We start from the raw sequence: 12,569 nt of genomic DNA on the forward strand, positions 1-12,569 counted from the left end.
CACGAGGGTGTTCCACCAACGATAGGCCGAGTCCCTCAGAATAGACACAACACACTTTATGCATTATTTTGGTATGCATGATAACTCATCAAACACCCTAATAGTATTCTCGAGCCAAAACTCTGCCCTCTTAAGGTCATCGTCTTTACTAGCTCAGAACTCTTCAGTTCCTTGTTTCCGAACCTTATCAACTAGTGGTCTATTCAGTCTCACAAAGTCTATACCTTAAGGTGCTACAAGGTTAGGTTGAGGAATGGATGAGGATAGAGGAGGTTGAGCGTTTGGGTTTGTTTGAACAAATTCCGTGTCCCAGGAATCCATCATATGAAGAAAGGCTTCCCTACCTCTTTCTCCTCGACTAACTATAAGGGGTTGATAAATCGTAAATTATACATATTTTTATCCAATGCTTAGCACATTTATGGATGATTTCTCCTTAGATTTGGTGAATTTGATGCTCCTAATCCTTTAATTTCATGTTTCATACTTAGGTGAGCATAGGAGAGTAAAAAGAGCGAGAAACGGGTTGAAAATAGAGCAAATAGACCTACGTAAGAAATCAACATGGCCTGGACTTTCTCACATGGGCGTGTCACACGGTCGTATCCTTTTGGCAGGATCGAAGCACGACTTACACGGGTAGACTACACACCCGTGCCTGTTTAACAGCCTTGACTACGGGCTGGAGTAATCGTACATAGACGTGCCACACGGGCGTGTCCTTGCCGAGCCCAAGTATAACCCTATTCATAAAAGGCCAATTTTGGGGGCCTTTAGGCCTTCTAAAGCCTATTTAAACACCTGATGAGGCATTTAAAAGAGGAACGCAAAGTAAGAAGCAATGAATTACTTAAGGAAAGTCGATTGATCCATCTCAGAAATCGGATTCATCATCAAGACTGAAGATCTCCCTTCAAGTTCCTTCAAGAGTTTTGGGTTTTCTTATGTTTTGTTATCTTTATGCTTTTGGGATGTTTTCTTTCATAAATATGAGCTAAACCCCTTAAATACCTAAGGGGAATGAAACCTAATACGGATCTTGTTATTATTATCTGAATTGTATGTTAAATATTTGACTTGTTCTTAATTATGTGTTCTTAATTCTTGTTTTGATATTCCAGGATATTGATTCAAGTTAAGCTCTTATACAGAGGAGGAATAGACCCTGTCTAAGAGTAAATTTGTCATAATTAAGCGGAGTTGATTGCACGCCTAGAGATAGGGTGATAAGATTTTACCGGATTAGGGTAAAACCTAATAAGGGAATCCATAGATTGAGTTAATACAATTCTAGGGTGTTAATTAGAAAGAGATTTCAATCATTCAACCTAGGGTTAGACGTTATTAGTCTCGAGAGAGATAATAATATAACTTAGAGACTTCTATGGATCAAGTCAAATGAATAAATTGTCTGATTCAGAGTCAAATAACAAGTAAAGTCTAGATGGATTTTTCCTTAGGTATTGTCTTAATCAATCGAATTTTCCTAAAAGTATTTTCCCAAATTTTCTTTCTGTGTATTCTTAGTTTAGTAATTAGTTTAGATAACCAAACCTCTTAATTTTTAGGCTAGATAATAAAAAGGAAGTTAATACTAGTACTCCTACTTCATTTGGGTTTGACAATCCAGTCTTGCTGAATTATACTACTGTTCGATAGGTACACTTGCCTTAGTCGTGATAATAAGTTAGTCTCAAGAATGATTCATTCATAAATCTTTAAAACCTGTCACAAATATCACGTATCAAGTTTTTGGCGCTGTTACCAGGGAACTAGGATATTAGGAACACTCGATTTTTATTATTTTAGCCATTTTACTTTTATTGCAATTTAATTTTTTTTCTTCTCTAATTCTTCATTTATTTTATTCTGAAAGGTTTTTCTAGTTTATGACCAGAAGAAACCCGTCAGGACCACTTCTTTTTGACAGTGAGATCGACTACACAGTTCGCAAAAACTGAAGAGAAATAAGGCGAAGCCTAAGATACACAGAGGACGAGCAAGAGGACGATACTTCAACCACAACCAAGGAGATGGCTGAAAACCAAGAAAATCCCCTACCTCCTGCGATTGCTGCTGATCCAGTAAATCAGAATCCTGCTCCACGCACTATGTATGATTATGCTAAACCTAATTTAACAGGAACTGAGTCAAGTATAGTTAGACCTGCTATTGCTGTAAATAATTTTGAACTGAAACCTAAAATAATTCAAATGATACAACAGTTTGTTCAGTTTGATGGTTTGTAGGACGATGATCCTAACGCTGACTTGGTAAATTTTTTAGAGTTCTGCGACACTTTTAAAATCAATAGCGTTTCTGATGACTCCATTCGCCTTCGATTATTTCCTTTTTTGTTGAGGAATAAGGCTAAACAATGGTTGAACTTGTTACCATTAGGGTCAATCACTACTTGGGAATAAATGACCAAAAAGTTTTTATTAAAATATTTTCTGCCGGCTAAAATAACCAAATTACGTAATGATAACTCCTCTTTTGTGCAGATGGATTTAGAAACACTATACGGTCATGGGAGAGACACAAGGACCTTTTGCGAAGATGCCCTCACTATAGGTTACCACTCTGGCTACAGGTCCAAACGTTTCAGAATGGCCTGAACCCTTCGACTCGGCAGATGATTGACGCAGCCGCTGGTGGAACTATCAATAATAAGACACTTGAGGCGGCTTACGAATTTATTGAGGAGATGTCACTGAATAACTATCAGTGGCAAGTTATGAGGACAAAGTCGATAAAAGCAGCCGGTGTTTTCAACCTCGACACGGTTACTATGCTATCTAACTAAGTAGAACTCTTAAATAAAATGATTGGCAGTTTGTGTGGTTCTACTCAAGTACATCCAGTGATGAGGTGCGATTCGAGTGGAGGAGGAGCATGCACAGAATATCAACCCTTCAACCCTAGCATCAAGGAGGAACAAGTCCAATATATGGGTAACAATAACTTTAAAACCCAAAATAACCCATATAGTAACACTTATAATGCAGGTTGGAGGAACCATCCCAATTTCTCGTGGGGCGATCAAGGAAATCAAAGGCCACAACATCCTCCGGGTTTTCAATAACCACCTTACCAGCAAGAAAATAAGCCAAACCTTGAGGAGATGTTAACAAAATTTATCTCGGTGTTAGAAACTCATTTCTAGAATACCGAGACAGCCCTTAAGAATCAACAAGCGTCAATCCAAGGGCTCGAAACTCAGGTAGGCCAATTCGCCAAACTGATTTCTGAACAACCACAAGGTATTTTACCGAGTAACATTAAATCAAACCCAAGGGATCAAATCAATGCAATTACCATTCAAGATGAGGAAGGGTTAGTTTCACCTGAGCCAGAACAGAGGTAAGAAACTGTGGTAGGTAAAGGTAAAGGTAATGTGGACCACAATGACTAGAAACCTGTAAGTAAAGAGTACAAACCTCGTGTTCCATACCCAAACGTGACAAGGAAAGACCACACAGAAGAAAAATTTGGTAAATTCCTTAAATTATTAAAAAATTCGGTAAATTCTTCAAATTTTTAAAGGAGCTTTTAACAAATAAACGAAAGTTGAATGAGGCGTCGCATGTGGAGTTGAATGCTGTTTGCTCAGCCATATTACAGAATAAGCTACCCAAAAAATTGAAAGATCTAGGGAGTTTTATGATTCCTTGTTTAATTTGTAGTTTAGATGTTCATAAGGCATTGGCTGACTTAGGGGCAAGCATTAATGTTATGCCTTATAAAATGTTTAAACAGCTAGGTCTTGGGAAACCCAAACAAACTTGGATGAGTATTCAATTGGCGGATAAAACCATTAGATTTCTTAGGGGTATCATTGAAGATGTTCTTGTTAAGATAAATAAATTTATATACTCAGTAGACTTTGTTGCTCTAGACATGGAAAAGGATAGTAACGCACCTTTAATTTTAGGATGACCCTTTTTAGCGTCTGCTAGAACCATTATTGATGTTGGTACAAGTGAACTCACACTTGTGTGAGAGACGAAACAATTACCCTTCAAGCTTGTAATTCGAGTAACACATCGAAAATTGAAGGTGGTTGTATAAATCATTCTACTAGTTTGATCATGTGGTGTAACCCTCTGTGCAGGAAACAGTTACGAAGAATGCATATGAGCCGTGTTCAAACAACAACAAAGGACCTATCTATGAAGACCGAAGGCTACAAATCGAGGAGCTAGATAAATGGCAGACACAGAAACTGAGAATACCCAATAACCCGAAACTGAGCCAAGACGAGCTCAATGCCTCACCAAATCAACTTAAGGTTGGAGACAAAGTGCTACTAGATGCAGCAGATCTTCGCATTGCCACTCCTGAACCTAATGACGAACTTTCTCTTACGGTATTTTCCCATATGGTACAATCGAGGTAATTCATCGCAAATTCGGCACATTTAAAGTAAATAATACTCGTCTTAAACCTTATGTTGATAAAGTTGATAGCAGGGATGAGGAGTGTAAACTCCTCGCACCACCTTTACCATGCAGAAGAGAGGTAGGTCGAGCTTAGACTATAAATAAGCACTTCTTGGGAGGCAACCCGAGCACTAACAGTGTTAATTTCTTTAAATTTTAGTTTTTAACATCTAACATACTAACCGAATCATAGAACGTAGGCTTTCTAAAGACCACACGGCCAGGCACGCGGGTGTGCATTAGGCCGTGTGAAAACAGGGCAAAATTTTTACCCAACACGGGATGCGATAAGTTGCCACGGTCGTGCAACATAGTCGTGGACGAAACTGCCAAAACAACACTGGCGTGAGACACGTCCGTGCCTTGAAACCGTGGTTGAAACTGAGAATGTAACACGGACGTGTATGCCCGTGCCATCCACCTGTGGTCGACATTGTCAAAATGAACACGGGCGTAGGCCTATGTACACGGGCGTGAGAGAAGGGAAAGAAGCAAGACATGGCCGTGTGACACGACCGTGTGCACCTACATGCCCAAGCAACAAGGGCGTGGGCCGAATTTAGACCCGCTCAAATTTAAAAATCGCGAAACACACAGGCAAAAATTAGGGCACACGGGCGTGTCCCATGGCCCTATGCCCCAAAATCTATATAAACCCCTCACTATTCATTATCTCTCTCCCTAAAAATCCCTAACCCTAGCCGCTGCAACTCCACACGCCCTACCCTCCATGCCTGTGCGCCGCTTACAACACCGATTCTACTGCCCCAAGCTCTTTTCTTTTGCGTTTGTTTGCTCTTTTCTCTCTTTTTTTTTTTAAATATGTTGCTTATTTCTTGATTTCTCTGCTCTATTGAACTATTTTGAATGAATATTCATAGTTAGAATATTAAAATACTCATGCTTGTTTTATAAAAAATTTGTCATTTTAGTTACTACATTATGCTATACTCTTTCATTTTTCCTTATTTCCATGAAATTTATGCTTACCCACATGCATTCATTCATTATTCCTATAATCTTATAACTTGATATTTTTAGTTGTTTTAGTTTGTATCATCTAGTACGTAAATCTCATGAAATATTCCTATTTAGTCTTGATTTTCCATACTATTCTTGGGGCATATTGGTTGAACTTCGATTTTTCAATATAGTTATAATGTCATCCTCACGTGGTAAGAAGACCGCTGTTCTCGCCTCGAAGAAGAGGAAAGGAGTAACATCATCCTTTGGTCCTACCACGGAGATTAGGCACCCGTTCCTCTAGGTTCTCTTGGGACCCCAAGAGGAATTATATCAGATATTACGGGCCCGACCCCTAGGTGTGGGCCGCTGTATTGACTGGGCCACACTAGAACGATTCATTTGGCTGACGCGGTCTGAGCCCTCCTGATGACTGACCCTTGGAGGCTCTTCTTTAAGATTGTTGAGTCAATGTATCTCGAGTTCACATTGGAGCTCTGCTCGGCGTTCCATCTTCAGACCGTCATGACCAACTTCGACAATCCTGGAACGGTCCAGTTCCGCCTTGGTGGTCTAGTACGCCAGTTAAGCATACCCGAGTTCGGGATTGCATAGGGCTATACACGGAGGAGTTCATGGACGACAATGAACTCAACACCCTCCACCGCCACATCCACTACTCCCCCTCAAAATGCTGGAGGGACCTCATCCCTGCCTCGGCCACCTACGATCCTAGCCACTCCAAGGCATCGGCTCTCCCTCCATCTTTGAGGTATCTGCACACCGTCTTGGCTCACACTCTGACACGGAGATGAGAGAGCACTAGCGTCGTCACCACCGACGACACCTATTTCTTATGGAGTATGGCGAATAGGCACGTCATCGACCTCGCTTACTTTATTGCCCTCACTATTCGCCACCAGACGGAGCGACATAGGAGAGGGGTCATCTCTATCGGGCCCTATGTATCTCTATCGGGCCCTATGTGACTCTATTGGCTCAGCACTTTGGGCTCCTTAACACAGCAGCACAATCATCCTCCCTCATTCTCATCGGCCAGATGTCCCCACAGGGCATCTCGAGCATGCTAAGTATGAGGATGATCGAGAAACGACGTGGCACATACCCTCCTTAGTACCGCCTCGCCCAGTCCACCGAGGAGGAGTACCCAGAGGACATTACTGATGATGTCCCTCCACGTCGCGAGGATCCACCGACTCAGCCACCACCTCCTCATCGTCTAGTTCATGCGGCGGCTTCATAATCTGACATCTCTGAGCGCCTTACACGATTTGAGTAGCAGTGTCTTCAGCGTTTTGATCATATTGATGCTACACTTCACCAGATTTGTCAGCACCTTCACATCTCATCGCCACCCCCACCTCGCGAACCATCTAACGATGAAGATGTTTAAAAACTTTTATTTATTATTTTATGTTTTTACTTTTATTCTATTTTAAGACCAGTTTTTATTTTTCTTTAAGCTTATTTTTATTAGGTTTTATAATTATTATTTTACAAATTTTAATTTTGATTATTTTATTACGAGTAATTATGATTCGTTATATTCCCTAAAAAGTTCTTAATTCTATCACAGTTATAAAGAGCTCCAAAGCTCATCATCGCATAGGAACTAAAAACTCCACAAAGAAAGGTTCTCCACGACTGCCATGTCCTGCTCGACCACGACCATAGCTACCACCAGATATAATATTCTTTTGGCGCAGGATTTATAAATTAATAAACCTCTACCACCACCGGAGTATCCTCCTCCACTCTCATCATTGCTTTGGCCGATTACTCTCCATCACTCCAATTCAAGGAGTTCATTCATCGTTCAGGAAGTTTCACTTCTCTTCCTATCTTATGATTATTTTTATCAATATATCTATCTTTGTACATTGAGGGCAATGTATATCTTAAGTGTGGGGGGGTCTTTTATATCATCGTTAGAAATCCCTGAATTGTGTCTTATTCTCACGTGAATCACTCATATCACTATTAGAATGAATGTTAATTAATTTATGATTTTTATTGATATGTCTTGAATTAAAACATAGGTATTTATGCATTGATTATTTAAACTTTAAGACATTAGGGAATCAAGCATGATAAGTTGATTTTTGAAGAATTAAAAACTTTTAGGTTGTTTTCCTAAGTTTAAGTATTATCTTAAGTTGAAATTCACAAGTTTGAACATCAAAAAGCTATAATTTTTGTGAGATCTTGAGCCTTTAGAGCATATTTTACTCCTTTCATGCTCACTTTTATTATGAGTGCGTCAATATTGATTTGTTATTCTAGAACTTGCTTGATTATGCATGTCAAGACCAAACCATTTGATTTGATATGTCAAGATCATAAAAGCACTTAGGTTTAACCCACTCACTTCACAAAAGCCAACCTTCATAATTAACTCTTAGTGAACCCCTTTGAGCCTAACAAGACATTAATTGATTTACCCTCAATATTAACCTATAACCCATTATTGTTGAAATCCCCTAATTTGATCCCTATTTTTGTCGAGATTTGATTTGAACTAATTGCTTAGCTATGTTTTGCTCTTCTATGTTTTTGATTTGTTCTTAAAAAAAAAGTGCACTTCAATACATATTAGTTGTAATTCGTCGTTTTTGAGCTTAAGTGTCAATTCCATATTCTGAGAAGAAGCTCAATTGTATTCAACTAATGACTAGTCATTTTTCTAGCTAGGTAATTTTTTAATTCAATCTCGATTCTAACCTTTTCTTTCAGCTTGTGACTACACCCCCTAACCAAAGCCACGTTACAACCCTCTAAAAAGACCTTTTTGATTGATGTATCAGCTCAATGTATAGTGGCGGAGATTTGATTTTCAAGCAAGCCTATGGTAATAAATTTTCATATTGACTAATGAGTGCCTTTATTGATGTCCTTAAACACCTTGAGTGATTTGAGTGAACCTTTAGTGAGGATGTTAAACTCTGCGATATTTTGATCAAATGTAATAATTTAGATAGAGGGGAGACACCTATGTTTTTGTGATAAAATGCTCAACTTGGAATGTTTGAAACTCTGATGTACATTTAGTTGAATTTTCAATGTATGGATACATATGGATTATTTTGAGATATTATTGATAGAGATTATAAATTGAGAAAAATTTATTTTGATTGTAAGTTGAGGATTTTGCTTGAGGACAAGCAAATGCTTAAGTGTGAGGGTATTTGATAAACCGTAAATTATACATATTTTTATCCCATGATTAGCACATTTATGGATGATTTCTCCTTAGATTTGGTGAATTTGATGCTCCTAATCCTTTAATTTTATGTTTTATACTTAGGTGAGCATAGACGAGTAAAAAGAGCGAGAAACGGGCCGAAAACGGAGAAAATGGCCTACGTGGGAAATCAACACGGCCTGCACTTTCTCACACGAGCATGTCACACTACCGTGTCCCTTTGGTAGGATCGAAACACAACTTGCACGGGTAGACTATGCGCCCGTGCCTGGTCAACAGCCTTGACCACGGGCTGGAGTAATCGCACACGGGCGTGTCACACAAGCGTGTCCCTGCCGAGCCTGGTCGCGTGATTCGTAACAAGTAATAAATATTTATAATGAAGATCAAACCTAGACTAACTATTATCACGACGAAAAGGCAAGCGCACCTATCGAACAATAGTATAGTAATGGCAAGACCGGGATATCGTACCCAAGGGAACCAAAAGTACTAGTAATAATTATCTTTTTATTATCTAGCCTAAGAATAAAAGGGTTTGTTTTAATTAACTAATTATTTAAACTAATTATCTGATTTAATTCAAGCAAAGAGAAAATTTAGAAAAAAACTTGAAGAAAAGCAATTGATAAAGACGACACCCAAAGAGGAATCCACCTAGATTTCACTTGTTATCTGCCTCTGAACCGAACGATTTATTCACTTGACTTGATCCGTGAGACTCCTTAACCTATGTTATTATCCCTTTCGAGATTAATAATGTCTAACCCTCAGTTGAATTAATCAAAATTTCTTTCTTAATTAAAACCCCTAAGGAAACAGTAAATCACTCTATGGACTCCCATATTAGGTTTCACCCTAATCTGAAAAAAATCTAGTAACCCTATTTCTAGTCGTTTGATCTATTCCACTTAATTATGCCAAATCAACTCTTAGGCAGGGTCTATTCCTCCTCTGCATAAGCACATCAAATCATGAATCAATACCCGGAATATTAACTCAAGCATTAAGAACACATAATTAAGAACAAATCAAGTTTTATCATACAGTTCAGATAATAATAACAAGATCCATCATAGGTTTTATCCCCCTTAGGTATCTAAGGGGTTTAGTTCATAATAAAACAGGAGTACATCTCAAAAGTATGAAAATAAAAAAACATAAAGAAAACTCTAAAACCCCTGAAGGAATTCTGAGAGATATCTTCAGTCTTGGAGTAGCTCCGGCTCGTCTAGCTTTCTTCAAGTAATTCCTGGCGTGTGGTTTTGTATTCCAGAAAAGTTCTGGAAAGAGCGGCCCCCTTCTAGGTCACACTTAGGGTGTTTATATAGGCTTTGGATTGGCTTTCTTCCTCCTTAAGTATCCTTTTCTGTGTAAAATACAACTCTTTGAAAAAGGAACACGCCTGTGTGTTACGGCCGTGTGACGTGATTACTAGGCCGTGTTCGATCCGTTAAATTGCACACGGACGTGTGGGCTCAATGGCCAGGCCGTGTGAATAGTGAAAACCTTAGTTAACACCCTCGAAGGCCACGGGCGTGTGAGATACTCGTGTGGCAAGGCTTAGGCCGTGTCATCTTCTCGATTTGGTCTATTTTTTCCCTTTTTAGCTCGTTTTTGGCTCCTTTCGACTCTTGGTGCTCTCTTGAGTACAAAACATGAAATAACCGGATTAAGAGCACCAAAATCCACAAATCTAGTAATAAACATCCATAAATATGCTAAGTATTTGGGGTATAAATATGTATAATTTGGCTTTTATTAGAGCTCAAGTATAATCCTATTCAGAAAAAGGCCAATTTTGGGGGTTCTTAGGCATTCTAAAGCCTATTTAAACACCTGATGAGGCGCTTAGAAAAGGAACACAGAGTAGGAAGCAAGAAATTGCTCAAGGAAAGCCGATTGATCCATCTCAGAAACCGGATTCATCATCAAGACTGAAGATCTCTCTTCAAGTTCTTTCAGGAGTTTTAGGTTTTCTTATGTTTTGTTATCTTTATGATTTTGAGATGTTTTCTTTCATAAGTATGAACTAAACCCCCTAAATACCTAAGGGGAATGAAACCTAAGACGGATCTTGTTATTATTATCTGAATTTTATGATAAATATTTGACTTGTTCTTAATTATGTGTTCTTAATTCTTGTTTTGATATTCCGGATATTGATTCAAGTTAAACTCTTATTAGGAGGAGGAATAGAATACATCTAAGAGTAAATTTGTCATAATTAAGCGGAGTTAATTGCACACCTAGAGATAGGGTGATAAGATTTTGCCAGATTAGGGTAAAACCTAATAAGGGAATCCATAGATCGAGATAATGCAATTCTAGGGTGTTAATTAGAAAGAGATTTCAATTATTCAACCTAAGGTTAGACATTATTAGTCTCGAGAGAGATAATAATATAACTTAGGGATTTTTACGGATCAAGTCAAATGAATAAATCGTCTGATTTAGAGTCAAATAACAAGTGAAGTCTAGCTGGATTTTTCCTTAGGTATTGTCTTAATCAATCAAATTTTTCCAAAAGTATTTTCTCAAATTTTCTTTCTGTGCATTCTTAGTTTAGTAATTAGTTTAGATAACTAAACTTCTTAATTTTTAGGCTAGATAATAAAAAGGAAGTAAATACTAGTACTCGTGATTCCGGTCTTGCTGAAGTATACTATTGTTCGATAGGTACACTTGCCTTAACAACGATAATAAGTAAATACTAGTACTCGTGGTTCCGGTCTTGCTGAAGTATACTATTGTTCGATAGGTACACTTGCCTTAACCGCGATAATAAGTTAGTTTCAAGAACGATTCATTCATAAATCTTTAAAACCTGTCACAAATATTACGTATCAGGGGTCTACTCTCAGACGGTGCTGCCCTTTTAGCGGGTGCAGGAGCGTTACTTTGAACATCCTCTACCACTACTCTGTCGGAATCCATTTACTATATGAAAACACATTTTAAAATCGTCAGGAGTCGTCACACTATCATAATATATTTATGGCATGTATAGCTAGACACGTACACATGCTACGCTAGTCCGAGAATTGACTAAACCGTAGCTCTGATACCACTAAGTGTAACACCCCTTACCCGTGTCTGACACCGAAATAGGATACGAGGCATTACTAGACTTAATCATACTCATCATGTAAAACTGGCCTACAATTTTCTTTCAATTTCTAAATCATGTAAACTCATGCATAATGTCTCTTACATGGACTTACGAAGCTTTAAACATGCATTGAAAGTAGTTAGGGACTAAATCGAGAACCTTAAAAAGTTTTGGGAATCTTAGAAATTTTTTCCATGAAATAGAGTCACATGCCCATGTGGACACAGGGACACGCCTATGTACCACTGACACGCCCGTGTCTCCAGGTTTTGTAACTCTCTGTTTATGACGTCAATATCAATTTAAGATCACATAGCCAAGTTACACGCCCGTATGCTAGGCCGTGTGGTGAATTTAATTTTCGCATTTAAGGTGCAGACTTCACACGGCCTGGGCACATGCCGATGTCCCAAGGCCGTGTCCTCCACACGGCTGAGACACACGACCATGTCTCTACTCGTATGTTTACTACCATGCATATTGACTTGTAAAACTAGGGTACAGGGGACACACGGTTGGACCACACGCCCATGAAGCTGACCGTGTGTCACACACGGCCTAGACACACGCCCGTGTGTCTACCTTTGTAGAAAAATTTTAGGCTATTTTTCAAGCCATTTGTCACCCTTGAATGCTCATTTACTCATTCATCCTAGATGACATGTAACATAATGTATTTAGCCACTCAAAAACTCATAAACATAATTAATCCATGCCTTTGTAATGTCAACATATGACATATCCAAACCATCATATTTCCACATTGCATTCCACACCAATTTCATATTTATATACCATGCTAAACCTACTTTCATTTTACTCAATTATA

The sequence above is a fragment of the Gossypium arboreum genome, chromosome 11 (assembly GCF_025698485.1).
Source record: "Gossypium arboreum isolate Shixiya-1 chromosome 11, ASM2569848v2, whole genome shotgun sequence".
Taxonomy (NCBI): Eukaryota; Viridiplantae; Streptophyta; class Magnoliopsida; order Malvales; family Malvaceae; genus Gossypium; species Gossypium arboreum.